Here is an 8521-nt window from a genome sequence, read left to right as displayed (position 1 = left end):
GGAGACTTACAGCCCAGAGGAATCTTCCTGATCGGGGAGACACGTTTCCCATAACGGGAGAGCTCACGAGCGAGGAGCTGGTCCAAAATGAAGGGGGGGACATTAGACAAAATGACCTTTTTAGCGGGGGTGCTGAGGGGCAGAACCGGAGTGAGCTGGTCGTTCAGAACCACGCCACTCTGGATCAGGTGGTTCGCTTTTTCAACCGTATTTAGGAACAGTACAACTGCGTGATTCATACGGGAGGCAGAGACAATGTTGGCGTGGCCCACCGCGCCCCCCACAGCCAGGCAGACCTCCTCCACACTCGCCCTGCACTCCACCTTCACCCCGTGCCTGAGTCAGCCCATCATACAGCGCGCTGCTCGGAGACGCCATGCTCCCGGAGACAACGCCGGCGGCAGACTCTCCTCACACTCACTCACACACACTTACACACACACACACACTCACTCACTCACACACACTTACACACACTCACACACTCACTTAAACTCAACCAAACCTCAGATACAAAAGTAAAGTAATTACGCGAGAAAGTAAGGCAAACTGCCAAACGCTCACACACGCTCTACCGCTCAGAACCGCGCATGCGCAGAGAGAGAGAGAGAGACAGAGAGAGAGAGAGAGAGAGAGAGAGAGAGAGAGAGAGAGAGAGAGAGAGAGAGAAACAAACAGAGAGAGAGGCAGAGAGAGAGAGAGAGAGAGAGAGAGAGAGAGAGAGAGAGAGAGAGATTTGAGTTTTAAATGTTTTTATTTGAACATTAAGAACTGAAACACATCACTGCAGGACGCTCAAAACAAAATAAGGAATGAAACCCTTTCGCACACTCAGCTCCAGTAAAAGGATACACAGTGTGGGGGTTTCTAATATAGTGGCCAGTGAAAGGATACACAGAAAGACAAGGAGTAATTAACAAAACACCACCTAAAACCAAGCTACTGGCAAAGTAACAGTTTCAAATGTGGTGTAAAACACATTGTAATATGAAAAAATAATCATAATTATAATAATTGGCACAAAAAGTGTGTCTTTTACATGCTTTTTCGCTCCGTTTGGTCATCGTACTTTGATAGGCTGCTTAATAATGGATATTTCGGTATTTAGGAAGTTTAAATTACATTCGATCTGTCAGGAGGGTCATATGTACAAGTGGGAATACTTGGGAATGTAGATGGAACAAGACTTGACCAGATGTGAAGTGTAACTGTGGTATAAAAATGATAAATACAATAAATCAAGCAGAATGAGGCGGGAACTCAGTGAGAAGGTATTGAAGTGTAAATAGTTGAAAGGGACCTGGAGGAGAAAGACAAGGAGTAATTAAAAAAAACACAACCTAAAACCAAGCTACTGGCATAGTTAAAGTGTCAGATGTGGTGTTAAACACATTCGAATATTAATAAAAAAAATATATAATAATAATAATAATAATAGGGACAAAAATTGCGTCTTTTATACGCTTTTATCGCTCCGTTTGGTCATCGTACGTTGATAGGCTTCTTAATAATGGATATTTCGGTATTTACGAAGTTTAATACACATTCGATCTGTCAGAAGGGTAATATTTACAAGTGGGGATACTTGGGAATGTAGATGGAACAAGACATAACCAGATATGAAGTGTAACTGTAGTATAAAAATGAAAAAATATAAATAAATCAAGCAGAATGAGGCGGGAACTCAGTGAGAAGGTATTGAAGTGTAAATAGTTGAAAGGGACCTGGAGGAGAAAGACAAGGAGTAATTAACAAAACACAACCTAAAGCCAAGCTACTGGAATAGTTACAGTTTCAGATGTGGAGGACAACACATTCGAATATTAATAAAAAATAATTAGAATAATAATTTGGTCAAAAATGACGTCTTTTACACGCTTTTGTCGCTCCGTTTGGTCATCGTACTTTGATAGGCTTCTTAATAATGGATATTTCGGTATTTAGGAAGTTTAATTTACATTCGATCTGTCAGGGAGGTCATATTTACAAGTGGCGATACTTGGGAATGTAGATGGAACACGACTTGACCAGATGTAAAGTGTAACTGTAGTATAAAAATGAAAAAATATACATACATCAAGCAGAATGAGGCGGAATTTCAGCAAGAAGGTATTAAAATGTAAATAGTTGAAAAGGACCTGAAAGAGAAAGAAAAGGAGTAATTAACAAAACACAACCTAAAACCAAGCTACTGGAATTGATACAGTTTCAGATGTGATGGAAAACACATTCGAATATTAATAAAAAATAATTATAATAATAATAATAATTGGGACACAAATGGCGTCTTTTATACGCTTATGTCGCTCCGTTTGGTCATCGTATTTTGATAGGCTTCTTAATAATGGATATTTCGGTATTTACGAAGTTTAATTTACATTCGATCTGTCAAGAGAGTCATATTTACAAGTGGCGATACTTGGGAATGTAGATGGAACACGACTTGACCAGATGTGAAGTGTAACTGTAGTATAAAAATGAAAAAAATATACATACATCAAGCAGAATGAGGCGGGATTTCAGCAAGAAGGTATTGAAGTGAAAATAGTTGAAAGGGACCTGGAGGAGAAAGACAAGGAGTAATTAACAAAACACAACCTAAAACCAAGCTACTGGAATAGTTACAGTTTCAGATGTGATGGAAAACACATTCGAATATTAATAAAAAATAATTATAATAATAATAATTGGGACACAAATGGCGTCTTTTATACGCTTATGTCGCTCCGTTTGGTCATGGTACTTTGATAGGCTTCTTAATAATGGATATTTCGGTATTTAGTAAGTTTAATTTACATTCGATCTGTCAGAAAGGTCATATTTACAGGTGGGATACTTGGGAATGTAGAAGGAACAAGACTTGACCAGATGTGAAGTGTAACTGTGGTATAAAAATGATAAAATACAATAAATCAAGCAGAATGAGGCGGGAACTCAGCGAGAAGGAAATGAAGTGTAAATAGTGTAAAGCGACCTGGAGTAGAAAGACAAGGAGTAATTTACAAAACACAACCTAAAACCAAGCTACTGGCAAAGTTACAGTTTCAGATGTGGTGGAAAACACATTCGAATATTAATAAAAAAATAATTAGAATAATAATTGAGACACAAATGGCGTCTTTTACACGCTTTTGTCGCTTCGTTTGGTCATCGTACTTTGATAGGCTTCTTAATAATGGATATTTTGGTATTTAGGAAGTTTAATTTGCATTCGATCTGTCAGGAAGGTCATATTTACAAGTGGGGATACTTGGGAATGTAGATGGAACAAGACTTGACCAGATGTGAAGTGCAACTGTAGTATAAAAATGAAAAAATATACATACATCAAGCAGAATGAGGAGGGATTTCAGCAAGAAGGTATTGAAGTGTAAATAGTTGAAAGGGACCTGGAGGAGAAAGACAAGGAGTAATTAACAAAACACAACCTAAAACCAAGCTACTGGAATAGTTACAGTTCCAGATGTGGTGGAAAACACATTCGAATATTAATATAAAACTAATTATAATAATAATTGAGACACAAATGGCGTCTTTGACACGCTTTTGTCGCTTCGTTTGGTCATCGTACTTTGATAGGCTTCTTAATAATGGATATTTTGGTATTTAGGAAGTTTAATTTGCATTCGATCTGTCAGGAAGATCATATTTACAGGTGGGGATACTTGGGAATGTAGATGGAACAAGACTTGACCAGATGTGAAGTGCAACTTTAGTATAAAAATGATAAAATACAATAAATCAAGCAGAATGAGGCGGGAACTCAGCTAGAAGGAAATGAAGTGTAAATAGTTAAAAGCGACCTGGAGTAGAAAGACAAGGAGTAATTTACAAAACACAACCTAAAACCATGCTACTGGCATAGTTACAGATACACCTGTGGAGGACAACACATTCGAATATTAATTAAAAAATAATTAGAATAATAATTGGGACAAAAATGGCGTCTTTTACACGCTTTTGTCTCTCCGTTTGGTCATGGTACTTTGATAGGCTGCTTAATAATGGATATTTCGGTATTTAGGAAGTTTAAATTACATTCGATCTGTCAGGAGGGTCATATGTACAAGTAGGGATACTTGGGAATGTAGATGGAACACGACTTTACCCGATGTGAAGTGTAACTGTGGTATAAAAATGATAAATACAATAAATCAAACAGAATGAGGCGGGAACTCAGAGAGAAGGAAATGAAGTGTAAATATTTAAAAGCGACCTGGAGTAGAAAGACAAGGAGTAATTAACAAAACACAATCTAAAACTAAGCTACTGGCATAGTTACAGTGTCAGATGTGGTGTTAAACACATTCGAATATTAATTTAAAAAAAATAATAATAATAATCGGGACAAAAATTGCGTCTTTTATACGCTTTTATCGCTCCGTTTGGCCATCGTACGTTGATAGGCTTCTTAATAATGGATATTTCGGTATTTACGAAGTTTAATACACATTCGATCTGTCAGAAGGGTCATATTTACAAGTGGCGATACTTGGGAATGTAGATGGAACAAGACTTGACCAGATGTGAAGTGTAACTGTGGTATAAAAATGATAAAATATAATAAATCAAGCAGTATGAGGCGGGAACTAAGCAAGAAGGTAGTGAAGTGAAAATAGTTAAATGGGAGCTGGAGAAGAAAAACAAGGAATATTTAACAAAACACCAACTAATACCAAGCTACTGGAATAGTTACAGTTTCATATTTGGTATAAAACACATTGTAATATGCAAAAATAATCATAATAATAATAATAATTGGGACACAAATTGAGTCTTTTACACGCTTTTGTCGCTCCGTTTGGTCACCGTACTTTCATAGGCTTCTTAATAATGGATATTTCGGAATTTACATTTGATCTGTCAGGAAGGTCATGTTTACAAGTGGGGATACTTGGGAATGTAGATGGAACAAGACTTGACCAGATGTGAAGTGCAACTGTAGTATAAAAATGAAAAATATATACATACATCAAGCAGAATGAGGCGGGAACTCACCGAGAAGGTAAAGAAGTGTAAATAGTTAAACGGGACCTGGAGAATAAAAACAAGGAATAATTAACAAAACACAACCTAATACCAAGCTACTGGAATAGTTACTGTTTCATATGTGGTGTAAAACACATTGTAATATGAAAATAATAATAATAATAATAATAATAATAATTGCCACAAAAAGTGCGTCTTTTACACGCTTTTTTCGCTCCGTTTGGTCATCGTACTTTGATAGGCTTCTTAATAATGGATAAGTGGGTATTTAGGAAGTTTAAATTACATTCGATCTGTCAGGGAGATCGAATTTACAAGTGGGGATACTTGGGATTGCAGATGGAACACGACTTGACCATATGTGAAGTGTAACGCTGGTATAAAAATGATAAAATATAATAAATCAAGCAAAATGAGGCGGGACCTCAGCGAGAAGGCAAAGAAGTGTAAATAGTTAAAAGGGACCTGGAGAATAAAAACAAGAAATAATTAACAAAACACAACCTAATGCCAAGCTACTGGAATAGATACAGTTTCATATTTGGTGTAAGACACATTGTAATATGCAAAAACAATCAAAATAATAATAATTGGGGGAAAAATGGCGTCTTTTATACGCTTTTATCGCTCCGTTTGGTCATCGTACTTTGATAGGCTTCCTAACAATGGATTTGTCTTCATTTAGAAATTTTAAATTACATTCGATCTGTCAGGGATGTCGAATTTACAAGTGGGGATACTTGGGATTGTAGATGGAACACAACTTGACCAGATGTGAAGTGTAACTGTGGTATAAAAATGATAATATATAATAAATCAAGCAGATTGAGGCGGGAACTCAGCGAGAACTTAATGAAGTGAAAATAGTTAAAAGGGAACTGGAGGAGAAAAACAAGGAATAATTAACAAAACACCACCTAATACCAAGCTACTGGCACAGAAACAGTTTCAAATGTGTTGTAAAAAACATTGTAATATGAAAAAATAATAGTAATAATAATTGGCACAAAAAGTGCATCTTTTACATGCTTTTTCCCTCCGTTTGGTCATCGTACTTTGATAGACTTCTTAATAATGGATAAGTCGGTATTTAGGAAGTTTAAATTACATTCGATCTGTCAGGGAGGTCGAATTTACAAGTGGGGATACTTGGGATTGTAGATGGAACACAACTTGACCAGATGTGAAGTGTAACTGTGGTATAAAAATGATAATATATAATAAATCAAGCAGATTGAGGCGGGAACTCAGCGAGAACTTAATGAAGTGTAAATAGTTAAAAGGGACCTGGAGGAGAGAGACAAGTAGTACTAAACAAACACAACCTAAACCAAGCTACTGGAATAGTAACAGTTTCAGATGTGGTGGAAAACACATTCGAGTATAAATAAAAAAATAATTCGAATAATAATTTGGAAAAAACAGCGTCTTTTATTAGCATTTGTCGCTCCGTTTGGTCATCGTACTTTGATAGGCTTCTAAATAGTGGATGTTTCGGTATTTAGGAAGTTTAAATTACATTCGATCTATCAGGGAGGTCGAATTTAAAAGTGGGATAACTTGCGATTGTAGATGGAACACGACCTGACCAGATGTGAAGTGTAACTGTGGTATAAAAATGATAAAATATTATAAATCAAGCAGAATGAGGCGGGAACTAAGCGAGAAGGTAGTGAAGTGAAAATAGTTAAATGGGAGCTGGAGAAGAAAAACAAGGAATATTTAACAAAACACCACCTAATACCAAGCTACTGGAATAGTTACAGTTTCATATTTGGTGTAAAACACATAGTAATATGCAAAAATAATCATAATAATAATAATTGGGACAAAAAGTGCGTCTTTTACATGCTTTTTCGCTCCGTTTCTTCATCGTACTTTGATAGGCTTCTTAATAATGGATAAGTCGGTATTTAGCAAGTTTAATTTACATTCGATCTGTCACGAAGGTCATATTTACAAGTGGGGATAATTGAGAATGTAGATGGAACAAGACTTGACCAGATGTGAAGTGTAACGGTGGAATAAAAATGAGAAAATATAATAAATCAAGCAGAATGAGGCGGGATTTCAGAAAGAAGGTATTGAAGTGTAAATAGTTGAAAGGGACCTGGAGGAGAAAGATAAGGAGTAATTAACAAAACACAACCTAAAACCAAGCTACTGGAATAGTTACAGTTTCAGATGTGGTGGAAAACACATTCGAATATTACTAAAATATAATTAGAATAATTTGATAGGCTTCCTAATAATGGATAAGTCTGTATTTAGGAAGTTCAAATTACACTCGATCTGTCAGGGAGGTCGAATTTACAAGTGGGACAACTTGCGATTTTTGATGGAACACGACTTGACCAGATGTGAAGTGTAACTGTGGTATAAAAATGATAAAATATAATAAATCAAGCAGAATGAGGCGGGAACTCACCGAGAAGGTAAAGAAGTGTAAATAGTTAAAAGGGACCTGGAGAATAAAAACAAGGAATAATTAACAAAACACAACCTAATGCCAAGCTACTGGAATAGTCACTGTTTCATATGTGGTGTAAAACACATTGTAATATGAAAAAAAAAATAATAATAATAATAATTGCCACAAAAAGTGCGTCTTTTACATGCTTTTTCGCTCCGTTTGGTCAACAGAAAACATGGCGCCTTACTGCAACCGCTGTCAACATAAAAGTCCTTAGTGAGAAAACCAACGGGAGGAACAGAAAGTACGTGAACATTGAAATTAACCCAAGATTGACTGAAAAGTTCCGAAGAGCCTGTGGACCGCGGCCCGGAGCCGCCCCGGGGGGGGGGCGCGGCGCCGCAGGGCTGACATAATAAACAAAACACAACCTAAAACCAAGCTACTGGAATAGTTACAGTTTCAGATGTGGTGTAAAACACATTCGAATATTAATAATAAAAAATTAATAATAATAATAATAATAATAATAATTGGGACAAGAATGGCGTCTTTTATACGCTTTTGTCGCTCCGTTTGGTCATCGTACTTTGATAGGCTTCTTAATAATGGATATTTCGGTATTTACGAAGTTTAATTTACATTCGATCTGTCAGGGAGGTCTTATTTACAAGTGGAATAACTTGCGATTGTAGATGGAAAACGACTTGACCAGATTTGAAATGTAACTGTGGTATAAAAATGAAAAAAATATACATACATCAAGAAGAATGAGGTGGGATTTCAGCAAGAAGGTATTGAAGTGAAAATAGTTAAAAGGGAACTGGAGGAGAAAAACAAGGAATAATTAACAAAACACCACCTAATACCAAGCTACTGGCACAGAAACAGTTTCAAATGTGTTGTAAAAAACATTGTAATATAAAAAAATAATAGTAATAATAATTGGCACAAAAAGTGCATCTTTTACATGCTTTTTCCCTCCGTTTGGTCATCGTACTTTGATAGGCTTCTTAATAATGGATAAGTCGGTATTTAGGAAGTTTAAATTACATTGGATCTGTCAGGGAGATCGAATTTATAAGTGGGGATACTTGGGATGGTAGATGGAACACAACT

At 36.3% G+C, this 8521-nt stretch overlaps 1 long non-coding RNA gene across 1 annotated transcript; it reads right to left on the bottom strand.

Annotated features, from left to right (window-relative positions):
• Positions 1 to 3323: 3323 nt before the first annotated feature.
• On the bottom strand, positions 3324 to 8177 carry LOC140538946 (uncharacterized). Its single transcript, XR_011977807.1, has 3 exons — positions 8163 to 8177; positions 4999 to 5034; positions 3324 to 3389 (listed from the first exon to the last, which is right to left on the bottom strand). It is a non-coding gene; the product is annotated as an uncharacterized lncRNA (long non-coding RNA).
• Positions 8178 to 8521: the final 344 nt, after the last annotated feature.

Source organism: Salminus brasiliensis, chromosome 18 (assembly GCF_030463535.1).
Source record: "Salminus brasiliensis chromosome 18, fSalBra1.hap2, whole genome shotgun sequence".
NCBI classification, from domain to species: domain Eukaryota; kingdom Metazoa; phylum Chordata; class Actinopteri; order Characiformes; family Bryconidae; genus Salminus; species Salminus brasiliensis.
This window is presented reverse-complemented; position numbering and strand designations above follow the sequence as displayed.